Raw genomic sequence first — 19,165 nt, 5'->3', positions numbered from 1 at the left:
ATGAGCTTTAGGAACATAGTTATCAACAACACTGAGTGGCAATATGTTCCATGCAGTTAACAAAAGAATACGATCAGTGATGTGAGAGAAGGATTAAGACTAATTTAGAACATTGTGCAGCATAAGCAAGGACACAAAAATCATATTTATGTATGCACATATATATACACACACACACCCACCCTTTGGTTGGAGCACTGAAGGCACTTCAAGCACAGTATTTTCCTATTAAATAACTTAAAATGTAGTTTCTAGTCTAGGATATTAACTAGAAACTAAGATGATGCCATAGAAGCTAACAAAAGAACTCATAAAGGCATAGTACATAATCCAGGACAAGCACTTGGCAAAATCAGCCTCCCTCCCCCGCTAGGACAAATGCTTTCGAGCAACTAGGGAAATACAGAGTACTTCTGAATGATTATTAGTAGCAAAAGTGAAGGTGTGGAAAATAAAAACCATCTCTTCCATTATGTTCTGTTCAAGGGATTGAAGATCACACACCCAGATGAGTCTGTGCATTGGAGGACAGGTAACTGCGCCCCAGCATCTTGGTCTGTGATGTAACACACAGAGGATAGAGCAGACCCAAGAAATGGAACACTGGGCTCTGGGCTGAAGAACAGTGAAATGTATTAAACACACCCACAGAGAAGAGTAATGAAATGCTGCACAGTCCAAGTGCTCCAAAAAAGAGATCTCAAGAGAAAAACCGGCCATACATACATTTCATGGGGGAGCTCATATGTAGCCTTTGCCTCAAGGTACCTGCATTCTCAGTCTTACAGCCCATTTTCTAAAAATATGCTTTAGCTTCAGGTACTGAAGCTTACTTACTGAAAAAGCCTTTCCAGTGAGTTAATTGAGCAAAATACCTTGCTAATTCTAACCTGGTTATAAATGAAGAATTACAGATTTAAATAAAGCACTTTTAAACACAAATGGATTTTTCACTTTCTGATTTAGAATGGTAGCAGGACAACTATTACAAAGCACAGACTCAACCCCTTCCTTAACTGAAAGCAAATATCCACTTACATTCTCAAATTACTTTTTACAAAAAAACACCAGGAAAAATTCACAGTATACATCGGCATTAAGTGTTTGAGATACTGTTCTCTAATTTCACTTGCCCCATTGCAGCATAAAATACCCAACTATTAAAAAAGGACAGCAAAGCTTTTGGCTTATTATTAATAGTTTCTGTAAACAGCAAGCAGCATTTTGCATAATTGAGCATGAATTGCCTGAAACATGCTCTTTTGCATGCAAAATGATACAGTCACTGAAAATGCAAAAGGTTCCACCAACCAAGTAACAAACGAAAAAATCAAACAGAAGGGCAAACTTTTAAAAGCCATGTGTTAAACTAAGCTTGTCCTGTCATTTGAAAAACACCAAATACAGTCCAAGAAGCTACATCAGAAGCAACTTCACAGCAATTTCATTCAAGTTTCCACAAATGTCCATGTTGTGCTTCCCCCACCCTCTCTCACCCCCTAAAAGACAGAGTACAAAGGAGTATTTCAGGAAGCTGGAAATTGCTGTGTGACAAGAATCCCTTATCACAGTTCAGTCCATGGTACAGTGTGTTAAAGTGATGGATGAGAATTCACTTTCTGCATTTCCTCTCTTAGCATTCACTACATTTCCTATCAGAGCTGAAACACACGCAGCTGTGCTTACTTTGATTGAAACAGGACTAAATTGGAGACAATCCCATGGTAATAGCACACTTTGTTTAAAATACATACATATGCATTAATATACTCACACTTTTTAAGCTTCTTCACTGTATCCAAGATAATAGATGAGTTAACTATGTAGTGCTCTGGCAATTTTCCCCTAATGCACATACTTTTTTTTTTTTTTTTAAATGCACTCTAGTTTTTTCTTGCTGAAACCTGAACAAACAGTAGACTAACCACCAAGGTGACCAGGTTTTCCCCTCCCTCCTCACAGCAGCAGTGAGATACTTGAAGACTGTTAAGATAGTTGATTTTACATTTATTCTTTTTGTACATTACAACTTATTTCTCTAGTTCGTAGGTCTTATCACTGATGAGTCAACTATAACCTCCTTTGCAAAACAACTACATACTTAGCTGTTCCTTCTCATGCACAAGTACTTCTTTCAATTGAGCAATTTCCAACCTCACTTCTCTCGTCATTGATACCCACCATTTACCAAGGTAATTTTGAATTCTTAGTACATCCTCCAACATTTTTAAGTCTCAAAGTTTCTTTCAGCTTGGCTTTGACTTTCCACAAAAATACTAGACTTTCTTCTTGCAGCTTTCTAATCAATTCTGTACCATTTCATATTACATTTAGTTGATATTTCCCTAACGTTAATGCTGGGCTTCTCCATTCAACTTAGATAACCTTTTGTCCACTCCCTGTAAAGTTCTATGCCATGTTTGATAACCACACACTTGTCAAGACAAGATTTGCCATAATTTCTGAATTGACAGCTATTGGTGTCAAAAGTGTAAGTCCCCAGAGAACCCAAGAGTTCTCACCAAGTTCAATTCTCCTACTCTGTCCACTGTCTGCTGCAAAGCACCAGAAGTGGTTCAAAGCAAGGGACTCCGGGTGGTCATGAGACCCCCTCTTTGGCTGCATATTTCAAATTATGTAGCCCCTCAACACAAACCTGCAGCTTTACTGACTTCACGTAGTTCTAACTTTTCCCTCTATAATGTGAAATTCATTTGTACCTCTACTATAATTGATTGGACAGGCTGCAGTTTTCTTTAGTACCTCTGAGAGGCCTCTCAGAAGATTTTACTGACCGATTCTAGGAGTTTAACAGAGCCTGTGATGCCAAAATATATTGTTTTTATTCTGCTATTATTCTCCTTTCTATCGCAGGGATCGCAACTTGCACAGGTGACAGCTGCTCTCACTTTGTATTCCTTCAACCTTGACACTTGTAAGTTTTTTCCTGCCAGTCACAATTAAATCTTTAAAAGCCTTCAAATCATAAATTGCTTTTTTCTTTCTATGAAACATCTTCTGAATATATTTAAGGAACTGTGTTCTGTTTCGTCTCCTCATCATCAAATTTCTGGGCAGTTAAAAATCTCCTACAGCATCAAGTCCTGCAACTCAAATGGTGGCTCCAAAAAACCAAAATAAATCTTTCTTTTTGGAGAAGATCAGCGCTAGTAATAATTGCTAACCTTACTTGAAATTCATGGTGCTTTCCAGTGCATAAAAAACATTCATTAATACAAAAAATTCTGACTATTCTATTGCCTTCTCACAAAACTAAAATAAATAGTTTTATTCATCTTGAATCTGACCTTTGACCCACACACTGACCCCTAAACCTATTGTGGGCTCAAAGATTTTGCCAACTGTAATGGAAAACTTGGAAGAAGGGAGCACTGTAAATTACCTGAATGGAAACCTCCAAAGGAGTTATCAAGAAAAACCAGGCAATTGTTTCAACACTGAAAACGAATTGGTTTTGTGTGCCCTGGAATTAGTGAAACCACAGGCATCTACTGATTCTGCTGCTATTGGGGAACCTGTAGGATACAACTAACTCCTGAAACTTAAAAAAACCCCAAATCTTTATGACAGTATTTTATATTTTCATACCTTCCTTAATATGTTAGGGAAATCATGTAACACCATCACTTTTGACAGAACTCCAGAGAAATTTAGACAACAGAGAGTTCAATATTTCCTTAGATTCATCAGAGAAGAGCAGAAATCAGTTCATTATCCTAATAGTACTTTACACAAGGCTGAATTAACTCTCACAGAACTTTAAATTTATATATTCATCTGGTCTAAATTGATTAGACAAACACACTTTCTTACACAAGGCTCTACTTCATACAATTCTAAAGACCTGTAGATAAACTTTCTAAAGGACTAAGCTAAAACTGCACAAAAATCAACTATTAGTATGCCTTGATTTTCCAAGTGCTTAATTATGCAACATTACTAGTTTGCTTTCAGACACAGTATGTTAAGAAGAACCACTATCACACTGGGGCCCAGCTCAGGCTGAGCTGAGTTTTCCTGGCTCCTCTATCAGAACACTGAGATCTGTTCATGCTTCCAGCAAATACCAATCACTTATTTATGAATATTCTCACAGCATGGTGAAGCTCTTCAAAGAAGCTGCGTCTGCTCTGAGGATTTTATTATGGAAGAGAAAAGAATCACGGAAATACAATCAAGGAATGGTAATGACAAACAGGGGTGGTTGTTTTCCCTATTGCATTTCCTTGTACAAGCAAATGGATAGAGGAGAACAGTCACATCTTGCCTTTTGAATAGTATAAAGAGGCAGGAAAAATAACTACAGGGATACTCACTAGTGGCTGGACAGAATAGAAAACAGAACTTAGAAAATATAACTTATTCCCCAAGAAACAAGGTAGGAATCTATTCCTATTACAAAAAAAAAAAAAAAATACAGTCCTCTATACAGTAAACAGACAGGACTTTCCAGACTTAAAAAAAAAAAAATTATGTCATGTATAGTTGTAACATTAACTTTGCATTCCAATATTTCCTTTTTTTTAAAACACTTTGCATCATGACTTTAAAAAATTTAAGTATCCCTGTTGCAGAAATTCTACTTATCCAGAAGTTTACTTAAGACTTAAATTCCTCTCTAACTTTTTTTCCCTTATGCTAAAGGATTGGGCTTTTTTTCCTGTTACTTAAATAAAGACTTACACAGAACATTTATTAAGTTGTTAAAGTTGTATTTTAAGATGCTGAGCTTCCAAAAAATCATAGCCCTCTATGGCTTTTAAGTTGAAGTACCTTGGTAGTGTCTAAGAGTTTATTAGCCTGACAGAAAATATATTAGCTGGTGAAGGAATGTGTTATGAGTGACATGAGAATGTGTGATTCATATGAATATGAGCACAGATAGTTAAGTGTACTCATGGTCTAGCAAGAAAACTATTGCTGATTCGCTCATAGCAGAAAACTTAATTATTGGAGCCAGAGTACAAAGGAAAAGATGAGGGAGTAACCACAAATAATGATCTATTCAGGTTTACAAGTGTCAGCAGAGTTTTCAAATAGTCCCGTAATGGGACTTTTCAGTTTGAAAAGTACAATCTGCCTGACTTGAAAGTTTGGCACCGAATGAAAATTTGTTAGTGCCAGAAGGGAAACTGTGGGAATTGAAAGTCATTCATCATTATAACACTTCACCACAGACTAAACAGAGATAAAAGCTTCTGTACAGGCCATCATTTCCAGTATACCAGCCTTTTTTTGACTTGTCATATTGGAACATACAAGATGCTTACACAGAAATGATTACTTACGGGGAATAACCTACAGTTTTTCCCAGGTTATTGTTACAGCTGAGTAAACATATCCTCTATTTATGTCCCCAGAATATCAATAGCTACGCTCCTTTACTGGGCATACAATGGTTTTAGTGCATAACTTTGAGACTTTTTGAAAAGCTGCAGCACACACACTGGAAAAAAAAACCCTCATTGCATTAGTTTGCATAGAGAAAAACTATTTAACCAAAGGAATGCATCTAAAGGCCTGAACTGCCTGCCTATAGTTAAGAAAATGAAGCAACACCCATCTTCCCATCAATTTTAGACTCTGGATGTTTTGTTTTAAAATTAAATGGGATTTGAAGGGAAATAAGTTGAGAAAAAGCTAATTCTGTGTCAAGTATCAGTTCAAACAGTCCTAGTATCTTTTTACTGCTAAATGTAGAAACATTTGTCATTGCTGGATAACCATCAGGAATGAAAAATGGAACAGTATCAGTCACGTGTCTTTTTTGGTACTGGTATGAATATATAATATGTGTGCAAAGAAATCTCCTGGGAAGTCCAAAGTTACATGACACAAATTAACATCTCCTTATTGATTAAGCTTTACATCAGCTAATAACAGAAAAGAATTTAAGGCATAACAACCATTTAATAAGACTTGTCAAAACATATTTTAAAAATTCAACAAGTATTACTCCTGACATTAGGATTTCTTAAAGGAAAAAAAAAAAAAAGCCTTATTCAAATTTTTGGGTTAAGGAAAAGTCTGTGGATAACATGGGTTTTTTTAGGTTATAACAACAAGATTGTTGCCATTGTATCTTCTGGGTTTTCCTCTTTGAATGTTTGATAAGTGCTTGATGACATTTAGTAACAGTCCCCCTCAAAGAAATTAATCACATAATAATTTTATATATTATTAGCAGCTTCCATATTATCCAGAGATGATCCTGTGTCAGAATAGGAGTAAAGAACACTAATTAATTGTAATAGTTGAAAAGCAGGCATTCCATAACCTAAAATGCCTACCTGCAGCCTTATTATTTAGCCCACTGACGTAAGTTTTGAGATTTAATCATCTCAAAAAATGCTGAGTTTTAAATCTATATTTGTCTGTTCATGTCTAATATTGTCTGTGCATAACCACGTACAGCAAAAGGGTTTTGGAATGAAGATACATGTGACTCACGTTTCCATAGAATCAGATGACCTTTGAACCAAAAAGAGGCTAAATTCATCTTATCACTTCTATGAAGTATTTTAGAATATAATTCAGTCTAATTCTTGTGCTGCCATTCACTGAGTGCTCATGTAGATTTTGTCAGCAGGAGCAGATTCAGTGTTCAAGTCAGTTGAAGACTTTATTTTTTGACATTTCATATCAGCAATTCAAGTATTCCCATCCCACAAGTAATACAACAATTAGAGACCTTCATGAAAATTCAGAAATATACAGGCATGCTCTACGTGAAGCAAAGGTCATTATGTGGAGGCTAACATAATTGCCAGTTGCTGCAATTAAAAAAAAAAAAAGGTACTTTCCTTCTTTATTGATCTAAGTTTTAGGTGGGAAAAAGTCAATATTTTCAAAGATAACTAAGTCTGATGTATTTGATTTTCTTATGATGCTTTAGGAGCACTAACTTTTGTCAAAGCTGCTTATATTGCTTTTGAAAACAGGACTCAAGGTCCTAATTCACCTAAGAATTTAATCTGTTACCTGCCACCACGTAACAACAGAACCCATACCCTCCCAAATCTATTGATTTCCTCCAAAACAAATGACCACAACCTTTGGCTCTGATTCACCAAAGTGTACACTAAGCACACATTTAAAACCTGCAACTCTACAGAAATTCAGCAAGTATTTGACTGCAGCTCCTCTACTCCTCTGTACCTTCCCACCATTTTGTTCCCAAAGAAAAGTGTCACCTCCAGGCTCTAACACTGATTCATAATACCTTAAGTAAGTAACAACTATCTTAGGGCCTTAGCCTTTCTTTACCTATTTCCAGTGGCTGCAAATCATCATATAGCAATTATCTAATTAAAAAATTACCTTTCTATTTAGCAAATATTTATAAAGAACTGTGCACTCCATATGATCATTTATATACAATAAAAATGCTCGTAAATCACACAATTAGAAATATGTTTCCTGCCAAATAGATCTCAGCTACTCAATTTAGAATAATGTTGATTATACAAAATTTATTTTTAGCTCTCTTATTAAAATATTAAGTTTAATTCTTTTACAACTTCTACATGTACTATACTTCTGGCTGCATATTATATTATACAGTTTTAAAACCTTAAGATCTTGCTGTTGCCCCAATCAACAGCTAACACAGAAATGGATACTTCATCTGGGAATTTCTCACCCTATACTGATGGATAGATAGTGACTGAAACAAAGAGCTGACTTGTCCCCTCCCAGGTTCTCAGTGCATTAACGGATTTAGCTGGTGCCAAGATAACTTGAGTTTTGGATGTGTTCTGTACTGCAAAGAGTAATCAGATTGTCTTTTGCACTTTACAAACTTAGGAGACCTTCTGTTATATAGAGAAAATAGCAAGTATTTTGATCCAGAAATACACACAAAAAAAACCAACCAAAAACCCAAAACAGCAACAACAACAACAAAAAAAAACAAACTCAAAACCAACCAAACAAAAAACCAATCCCTGTTACACCTAGAAATATGGCATTAAACATATATATTAGATAATAACAGTTGTACATAACTGCTACAAAAATGGCATAGGTTTAATGTCTGGTATGTACCAAGCACCTTTCATTCCAGAAAATCCTAATGGCTTTATGAGCTATACACAGGGATCAATTTATCCTGCACTGAATGAAAACAGTCTTGCTGACAATGTATTGTATAAAACTTGGAAATAACCAGGAGCAGGGTAACAGAGTGTTATCCAGACTGACATGAGGCCAGCATACATACCATAAATTAAAAAATTCTACATTGGAGTAGAAACATCTTTAAAGTGGAAATTTCAGCAATTTTACCTGATGATTTCACAGAGTTCTCAAAGAAAGCCTGCCTTAGTAAATAAAAATTTACAAAGCCACTCAAAATCACAATCATTGCAGAGTACTGCTTGCACCATTTCCTAGGTAAGCAATGTAAGTAACTGAATTGGCCTCTTCAGATTCCTTTGATATCTGCTCATTTCCAGGAAATCCCTCACCAGTCAAAAAGAAATCCCAACCTTGTTCTGCAGATGAAAATTCTGTTACTTTTCAACCTTTTTCCCCACCCCCAGTACCTTATCTCACAAACACAGGAATTCTATCCCAGAATTAGAGATATTTTAAAACATCCCTGAGAATTAGACTGAAGGCAGAGAGACAATATAAGCAAATAGGTACAAAAGTAAAAGCAGTTGCTTTTTTCATGGCTCTTCCTGACAGCCAGGGCAAAACTCTTTCTCCCAGGAATGCTGTTTCTAACAAGCAGGTACAACTTTTGTTGTAATGAAAGTAACAGAGGAGTGTTTTACCTAGAGATGGATAATAAATTGAATAGAAAGTGAACTGCAGTATTTGGGTTTATTTCAAATGCCAACATGCTATGATTACAAGGCTCCTATTCCATTTTTCTACTTGCCAGCTGTTCTCCAGTTTTATATTCTCCCTACAGTTCTTCCAATATTTACTTCAGAGTTTGGAATGTGCAAACACCAAGGTTCAGGCTACAGTATTTAGGCCCTATTGCCTTTAAGCAGGCAAAGCAGACACAGTGGTTTACCAATACAAAGTAAATAATTTCATATCTTGCAGTAAAAAGACTGTAAATTGTGCACTAGGGACCATCGTGAGGATGTTTTTCTTGGTCACAGTCTACACTTACAGCTTTGGGAATTAGTCTGACACCAACACTTCTCATCTTAATACACTGGATGAGACAAGTCCTACAGACCAACTAGCAAGTGAAATAGATATCACTAGTTAAAAATTATTTAACATTTATGGTCACTTGTATTCTGCACACTGTCTCCATACAGCTAGCTAACTCAGCAGCTTCAAAGATACTTTTGTCATAGAACCATGACGTTGTTTTGAAACAAGCAAAAGTCCAAACTTTGTTAGCCCTGGCTACACATTCTTTCAATCAGAGGAGTTCCCTTCCCTTCCTGCAGAGGTACATCCGTCTGTACCACCTACTTACATTTGTATTCCAAATTAACTACTCACATTTTTTTTTCTGAATAAGGACCACAGTAAGTGAAATAAAGTGCTACAATGAGTTGGTTGGTTTTGCAGCAAAAGAACAGCCTGAAGTTCCAGGCAATCAAATGCATTAGTTATGAACAGGGAAAACGAGCAGTGCTGGCAGAGGCAGAAGCAAAGTACAGCACAGGCGCAGCTGGTCACAGAGCCTTCCCCTGCACCAAGAACAAACTGCTTTAGCATCTCTTGTTTATGAAGAATAGGATGGACCAACCAAGAACTAAAGCACGTACATCACTGCACTTTCAAGTTCAGATCACTCTGCTGTTGTACCTCAAACATAACATTTTTTTTAGAAGAGATTAAAACAACCACTTCTATTCCTCAGTGGTCTTTGGAACACATAATTCTGCTCCAAGACTGCGTGAGCAAATTTTATTTAACACTGTTCACACAGCACAGGAATTGAAGCAGCAGGTGAGAATTATTGCACTACCTTTAGCTCCTCTCTGATAGGACTATTTAACTCTCTTTACTAGAAATTGGGTGGAGTTTCCAGGCAGAATTTCGCAACAAAACAAAGAGTTCAACTGAAGATAAAAGATCTGTTACAGGGAAATCTAAACATCATCCGCTTGTCAGGGAGAACAAAGACAGACACTGAACCATCAGACACTGCTAATAATTGTAATGATAACCCCAGTCCCTTACTGTCAGATTTTCCTTATCTCCTTTGAGACTTAATATATGTACAATTTAGCATAAATCATTATCTTCCCCTCTGATGTTCCAATTTTGATGATTTTTTGGGTATCTACTTGGACCTTCTTACTGAAATAGCAACAGTTTGTACCCTTTATAAACACACACACACACACACACACATACATGCCTACTTTAACTTCCTCTGAAGTAATTTTTCACTGTACCTAGCTTTGTAACAGCAATTCAATTTGTTTAATAGTCCCTGTGAGTTAATCAAAATCTGTTAAAAATTCAGTGATTACATAATTAGTAATTAAACCCACCTCATAATAATCATGTTTTAAATGCACCTATGACAATAAGAACGGGTCTGTGAATTTACACAATCACTCTCAAATCGAGAAAATTCAAACCTCCTTTTTTTTTTTGCCATGGTGAGTGGCACACATACTGCAAAAATACTTTGGAGGTGACCGGTTTTGGTACATGGTAATACCACATACTCTGTGCCATGGCTCACATTGGCACTTCTTGCTTCATCTGCCCACCACTGTGCCAGCACTTAAGCCAGCAAATTATGAATGGGATTGTTGTTTTAAATTTAAAAAGGGATTATTGGTTGGAGGTTTCCTGCAGGCATTAATGGAGAATTAAAGACATTCTGCCCCAGCAAGTGCAACATCACTAGAAAGCCTTCAAAGTAGTCATTGGGTATCTTGCTCAAAATTTAAAATCCTACATATAACTAAAGAAATTACACAAAGGTTTTTAAGTGATCTTTCACTTCTCCAATATAAAAAAATGCATCAATACCATTTAAGAATTGCTTAATTGAGATCCTCACTAGCACCACTACATTTTTTCTCAACTATGACCAAGAATTAGGTAAAAAGGAAACATCATGTCAAAAAAACCCCAACAAGAATGAGAATTTCTTGATTAAAAATTTCAGATGGACAGCATATTTTTCAAGAGCAACTAATTCAATATACAGGTAGTGTGATTCGTATTTAAACCTCTTAGGTATTTTTACAGTAGTCCTCACCACTGTTCTAATCTGTTGTACTCTAGATAGTTGTGATATAGCTAATAAAAATACCAATAGTTGAAAACAGTATAAATGTCAGTAATTAGCTTGTGTCAGAAGGGGTAGGTATTTAGTTTCTATAATCCAGTAACTAGTAAAGCTGAAAAAACTTTGGAAATTGTCAGGTTTTCTAGCCAGACTTATGTTTTTAACTCTACATCACTTTCCAGATATATTAAAAAATAAACACGTACATCTTTTTAAAGTTCCTCCGAGTAAACAATCACTTAGCAACAACCTAAACTTGAGTTCTGAAGTTCAAAGTTTTTATTTTGCCTTGTGACAGGATGCAAAGTCAGACAGACTAACTTTATCATTAGAGATTATGAACTTCAAAAATTACAACCCTATGAGCCAAAGAAAGCTAGCTTTGAAAGTGTTTTGAGTGATTCCAATGGGATGCTCTGAAACTTAATCAGACTATATATGAAACCAACACAGAGTTGTGGAGTTCGTTGTTTATTTTTTGTCTTTAAGGCCTACAATCCAATTTCCTCAGTTGCCTGATGAAAAGATAAATAGAGGGAGAAGTTTCACAAAACTGGCAGCTTTACCAGTGTAAGAAATTGTCTTTTCTTATCTGCAGTTACAGATTCTGCAGTGCCTGCCACCTCATCTTGTGCCAATAAAACTGTTGTAAGGCTGAATTGAGAATCAAATCAGAGGTCTGGGTAAAATAAAAAGAAAAGAGACTATTCTTTATCCACATAGGTGCCCTGATTCAACCCCTGCCAGATCTGCAATAAACACTTGTTTCAGTAGACCTGTAAAACAGCACTGTACAACAGAGGCAGGGACAAACAGGCAGGAACAGGAATTCTGTAAGCCAGAACTGCTACATGACAAAACACTTTCCCTTGCCAGGGCTAACTAGTGATGAGCTGTTCAAGAAGCAATTAAAGGGGTTTATGCCAAATCACTATTCTTCTTTAATTGGAATAGAATGAAGGGAAACAAATTATCAATGTTTGGAGGCTTCACAAGTTTGCAAAGAATTGCTGTTAAAGGCTTCTCCTTACCAGAAATAAAATTCATCTTTAAAATTTAATAATTGCACAGAACAGTTTCCTAACCCAACAGACAACTCTAAACTTTACTTCCTAAACGGGGCAGACATTTAGCAGAGCCAAACAGCAATTACTGTACCACAGCAAAAGTTTTGGGCTGATCCAAGACTGGAAGTGGCAAGCACAGTACAAGGCATTGTCAATGAAAGAATGATCAAAGGACATTCAGCTGCTAATTTAAGCTGCTGAGCAGCCAGCTACAGAATGAAGCATTTTATGTCACCAGTGGAAAAGAAACAACAATTTGTTATAGCAAAGTATTGTGTCCAGATCTTTCCCCAATGTCTTGGTAGTTCCCTATCATCAGTGATCACACCTTTTTTTTTTTTTAAGCCATGTCAAAAGACAATTGCAGAAGCAGTGAGGCAAGATAGTGTACAGAAAGAAACAGTGGCATGCTGGCACAGTCAAGAAAGCAAGTTATATTTTTAAACAGAACTTTACATTGTGACTTTTTTTCCTCCACATCAAAACACACTCCTGATAGAGCTTAAAAGTTATGTCAGCTAGAGGATGTTGTTATTCCAAAGTAGAATTTCTCATTTTTAAGAGTGGAGAGAGTTGAGCATCATATCATGAATCTACTGTATTGAATCACTCTGAGAAATTCCAGTGCCTCTTAACGAGTTCCCAAGGCTGTGACTTAATACACGTAAGGCTGACGGCAACCAAGTTGCATTGACCATGATCTGTGGAGGGATGTTTTAGTCCAATCAGGGCTGTGTTAGGCTGATTTTTGGTTGTGCACAACAAGAGAAGTTGTAATAGTCACCACCTGTTCATGCAGAGCATGAAGGCACACAAAACAAGTGAGCAGAGGTAGGGACTTGCTGAGCAGCCTGTGAAGGAAACTCAAAGAAGGTTGACTGGGCCTAGGAGGAAGGTGACTGGTTCAATCACAATGAAGGAAAAGCAGTACATAAATCACAGGACATAGCAAACCCAGGGAGAATACAGGATGATTTGCCCTGTTTTCTCACTGAAGTGATCATGTTAGTGGGGGGGGGGAGGAGGAGGGCGTGCTCATCTCCTCAGAAGCATGGGAGACAAAAAGAAATAGATAATCAACTACCTCCAAAACCAGATAGGGAGATCGAGGATGGAATGGGGAAGACCAAAGGACTAGCAAAGAGCTGTCTCAGGAGATGGAAAGGGTTCCAACTGTCTCATGGAAAGGGTTCCAACTTCTCTCATATCTCACCTTGGCTCCCAGAGTTACAAAATTCAGTGAGTTTTCTCTCTGAGGGATAATAAGCATCAGAACAAGTAATATATGGTTTCTTTTTTCTTACTCTATTTTTTGCATAGATCTTCACATATCCTCTTGATAGCAGTCCACAGTAGCTATTTCATGACACAGAAATTATATCAGTATTGGCAGAACAAATAAAGGCGGACAGAAATTCACAGAAGTAGATTGATGATGGAGCCCTCAAGCACAAGCTGCTACTGAAAAAAAATATTAATGGTTGCATAGAGCATCTTTTGCCATGCAACTGTACACATCTGTCTGGAAGCAATGGTACAGAGCTCAGCTACTAGGAAAAAATGAAATGCTGCTCCCTCATGCACTGATTATAGCATCCATATCCGCAGAGACAAACATCTGACATGAAAGAGAATCCCCACCCCTATGGTGGTTCTACAGATAGAATAACAACAGCCTTTCAGAAGGTTCAGTTTTCTTTACAGATTTTGAAATAAACTCCCTCAGCATTGGAACAGCCTGTGTGAATCCGTGTTCTGATTCTGTAGTTTACAGTCAGCAGCTCCCGAAGTTTGCAGGCCTCCTGTGAGACCAGCTGAGTCTCACAGCTACAGAACCACTCTTGGCATTAACAAAACAAAATCTTCAATAAAAAACCTGCCTTAACTTTCTCTGGAATTTGAAAAGATTTAGCAGGGTAAAAAAAGCTGAAATTGACATAAGTGCATTACTTACACTAAAAAACAAATTATAATGCTATTTATGCATAATTCAGTAATTCCTAATATATGCCTCTATTTTTCTACACTTTCTGCTAGATAACATTGTTATACACACAAGACTTGATAAAATAAGGATATACTCTATAAGAGCTCACAAATCAAGCAGGAAACAAGCCACGAAACCTCCTAAAATCTTAGAGCAAATGCTGATGGTTTGACTTCTATTAATTCCAAAACTATATTCAACCCAAAACAAGGAGGTGAAAGATTACAGGTCCCAGAACTGCTCTTCAATTTATTTCAGTATTTTTCCTCCTCTCTTTCTTAAAAAACAAAAACAGGTATCAATATGCCTAAATCAGTATCCCTTTACAGGAACAGTCCTTTTTACTACATAAACTGGGAGACTACAGGGGAAGAAAAGGAGATTGAATCTGCCAGCACCTGGAGAATCAGCTTGGAATCTCAAAATTATTTCAAATAATCTCAAATGATGTTTGCCTGGCTCCTATTATTTTTTTGCTCTTGGTCACAGCCCAGAGCCAATTTGTTTGACAGGAAATCATTTAGTTGGTATATATTACTCAAACTAGACCATCTAACGATAACCTCTGGCCTTAAATATAAAAAGCAAGTCCGTGAAAGAGATCTGACCATTTTTATTAATAATACTTCAGTTGAATATTGAAACAGGAAGCTTTAACTTAAAAATTAATTTTCCATATGCAAGACTGGAAAAGAAAGGATTATCTTCTTTCATTTAGAGTCTCTGAATTTATGCAGAGGAAGAATATTAAAAGGGGGAACTTATAATAAGAAAAGAAAACAGCAGCCAAAGATTTTAGGGAAATGCAGTTTTGTTCAAGTAACATCTTGGATAAATGGAAATATTTTTCTTTCATAATTAAAGACACACAAAGGTGCAAATGCACAAGTGTAGAGTACAGACAAAAACTACTAGCAGCCAAATACCTAGCTACAATTTCCCAAATAATTCCTGAAGGATGTGATAAAAGAAGACTTTTAATTAAAATTAAACAGACAGAATATTTCTGCAAATATTCGCAAAGTTTATTTTATGACTTAGGCTAAGGCATATTGATTGTTGAGAAAACATACTTCGGTTTTAATTGCCAGAAGAGTGTGTTGTTATTACATAATGCAAAGAGCACTAAACTTGACAAATCGCTTTTCTGAGGAGTTTTTGTACTGTTTCCCTCCTCCAAATTCCAATTTATCAAGCATTTAGCAATTAAAGGTCAACGCTTCATAGATTTTATCTAAAGGTCGTATAAAAGTAGGTTTTTTTCCTCTGGACACCAGCTAGAAATTGGTTCCTCAAAATGGCTTTTTAGTTTTTCCTTCAAAATTTACAAACACCAGTATGAGTATATTCATGAATATATATACATGAGTATATTCCTCTGTTACTTAGAGCTTAACTAGAATAAGTTTACGTGGTTGTATTCACACACAGGGCTGTTTGCTACAGTTTTTATTAGATCTAAAAATTCAATTCTGTGTGCATGTGTTCACACAAACAAAAAACCAAAGCACCACTTGGCATCCTGGCCATGACAAGGATTAAACACCTCGAGATTGCACTCGATCTGTCTATGGCCAAACCCTGCAGGCTGTGGGATGGGCCTCCTACATCACCTTGGGTTCATCACAGTTAGGGTGTGATGGTCCCTAACTCTAAGTTTCATCCACGAGTGTGTACATCATTAACAGTCATTAATTATAGCACCACATCAATTCCTTTTTGATTCATAAGCACTATGTATTGCCTCACAAATTCACATTAAAAAGAATAAACAACTAAAAAACTATGTAAGTCAAGTAATGAATTCAACTAACATTGTCATCACTTATTCGGCAAGTTGGGTGATCCTGAATGAAAGAATATTTGTTTTGACATATTATTAAATATCAAATTCAGCATTGCTAAAGGGAGCTTTTTTGAGATTTGGTGCTAATGAACCTCAAATTTAATTCAGTCTACTTTTTTTGTGTGCACGTGTATTTGCACGTGAGACAGCAGGTAGACACTGGCAGAGACAGAGAGCAATGGAGTGGTCCTGGCACCAGGTATCCACATTCGATTATGCAAAACATGGAAATGAGTTGTGCTGAAGGGAAAGAGCAAGTTAACATGAAGTTTATAACCTTGGAGGGTATGGGTAGGGAACCAACAAGAGCAAAACATTGGTTCTCAAGAAACTACATTCGAATAATTCTTGATTTTGCACAGCAGAAGGCAGAGATACAAACATGCACAGATGAGTATGTGCAGATGCTGCTTGGGCAAATGTAAGTGTCTGTATAATTTAGCTAACAAAAGCCTACATCACAGAAAAATTAAGAGAGATTTCTTTGTACCTACCCTTATAAAATTTCTTATATGGGAGTTTGGCAAGAGAGCTGTTTAGTTTGTTAAATACAGGTGGGCATTTCCCGAAGCCTGGAAAATTTTGAGTTTATTAACCACAGGCCATAGCAGTTGTCTTTTCCCAAGTGATCACAACCTGCTTGGTTTCTACTCCAGCTCACTGAAGAGAAGCAAGGAAATGAAATTTTTTCCAAATTCTTTCAACAATAGCTATTAACCCTGAGGGATAAGTTAAGCCCGTCTTGAGAATGCAGAAAGAGAGGATCAAGGATATAAATGGTCCAACCTTATTTGGTCCATGTACCTTAAAAATTTATCAGAGAAATCTGACAAAGGACCAACAAACTTAAAACTAACTTTTCCAGCACCATGGTGGGCTCTGATGAAGACCAAAGCCACCTAACAGTTGTCAGAAGCCCTTCACTGCTTTTCATCTTCGTTGTAAATGTATTTTCTTTGGTGAAACACGTTGCTCTTCAACTTTCACAAAGTCTAGTTTTGGTTTCGCTTGTTAGTTGTTTATGTGTTTGGTTTTGTTTGATTTTTGTTTGGGTTTGGTGTTTGTTTTGTTTTGGATGTTTTGGGTTTGTTTGTTTTTAACTGCACTATCAGGCTTCAATCACGCCCTAAATATTATTAAATCAAGCTTATTTTCTGTAGCAGAAGTTGTTCCTCCAATTCCACAGTGGATGACTTGGGGTACTTGAAAAACATTACTGGAATAGCAAGATAGAAATCTCATTAAAATCTTTCATCAAGCATCATTGATATGATAGATGGTGTTTGATACCATCAGTTGTTCATTTTATTTTAACCAAATAACAAAATAAATCAAGGACTTATGTTCACATCCTTCATTCAGGAAGACAGACCTCTCTAAATCTTGGATCAACATATTTATCCTAAATACCCAGCAGTTTGTAAGTAGCAATCTATTTTTTCTGCTCAAGTTGGAAGAAACATCTCTTTCATCTATCTGAAGATTATTTGATCAGAATCTTACTACTATTAAATAACATTCACAAAGTTAACAGCAACACAGCATCCAATATTAAGGATAAGCATCCCTATTTTCTACTAGAGATTTTTTTCCATGATGTGGGTATTTTTTTTGACAGTAATCTTTAGCCCTCTTCCTTCATTTAAAATAAAATTTTACAGAAATAAGCAGAGCAAAACCTGAAATATAAATAACACAGCCTAAATCTCTAGCCCTTATTCCCAAATAAAGATAACTAAATACTGTTTGGTGCAACTTAAAAAAAAAAAAAAAAAAAAAAAAAAAAAAAAAACAAAAAACAAACACCAGTCTAAGGTCACATAAACGGTCTTTTTTTTCTTAAAATGCAAAATGCACAAGTGCTACATCTTATTCCATGAGGTAACTTATCACAGTCTCAACTGCAAAGTAACTTACAGTACGGTTAAATAGCTCAAGAAAAACAAACACAATATACAGACCAGAAACAGAGCTCTTTTTAAGAATCAGTGACATTTATATCAGTTAGCTGCTTATCTGAAAATTTTATTCAAGCTGCCCTACCTCATCAAATCTTCTGTTATAGTTGGGTCAAAGTCTTACAGGAGAAATTTATGAATGCTTAGAATCTTATTTTGGGGGTAATGTAACATTGTATCACTGGAAGTCACTTCTTTTGTTACAGAAGGACTAGACAAGCTTGGTGAGAAACAGAATGTCGAACAGTTTTAGAAGCAGATTCTCTACTTGTCTTTCCGTTCTGCCCCAGTTCTTGATCACTGGGAACTCTGCATTGCAATAGGAATGTACCCATACAGCAACTTCACATCTGCTCACAGAGCCCTAAAACACTCAACAGCGTGAATTATTCCATTAAATTAATTAAATAATCAATATGATTAAAATTAAGCCCATGTTTCAAGGCTCCTGATGAACTAGATCTTAATCCAAAGCCCATGAAATGCAGTAAGAATTTTCGATTTCCCTTCAGCGAGCTTGGGTTTCAGAGTGCTTTGGGTTTTAAGTGCTCTCATCAGCTGGTTTTGAATGTTTCCTGACAAAAAGAGATGTACAGAGTGCCTTTTTCATGTTTATCAATTTAGCTCTTGTTTACCAAAATTTCAGGTTGGATAATCACATTCAACATTTACAGCAGGAATTCCCATTGAAATTGCAAAGTTAAATCCCTGACAGGGCTTTGTTTTCTTTCAATAAAGAAAACAAACAAAACAAAACAAAAACCCCACACACTCCCTCCACAAGATACAGTATCCTCATTATCTGTGAACTGGCAGCCACTCAAGTTCACTGTTACCCAATTTTAATATTGGATGTCCTTTTTTATGATAAATTCAAGCCTCCTTCCCTCAAACCCATCTCTTACCTAATGAAGAAAATTGCCTGTCAACAATTTAAGAAGGATTATAGTCTGTTGCATTACCTTTTAATAGCAATATTAACAACCCTTTTTTTTCCCCCCAGGTCTTCCTGAAGATTAATGATGCTTCCCTTAAAACCAAATTTGAGATTGCCTT

This window comes from Manacus vitellinus, unplaced genomic scaffold (assembly GCF_001715985.3).
Source record: "Manacus vitellinus isolate BGI_N305 unplaced genomic scaffold, ASM171598v3 scaffold_44_pilon, whole genome shotgun sequence".
Classification (NCBI taxonomy): domain Eukaryota; kingdom Metazoa; phylum Chordata; class Aves; order Passeriformes; family Pipridae; genus Manacus; species Manacus vitellinus.
Note: the sequence above shows the minus strand (reverse complement) of the source record.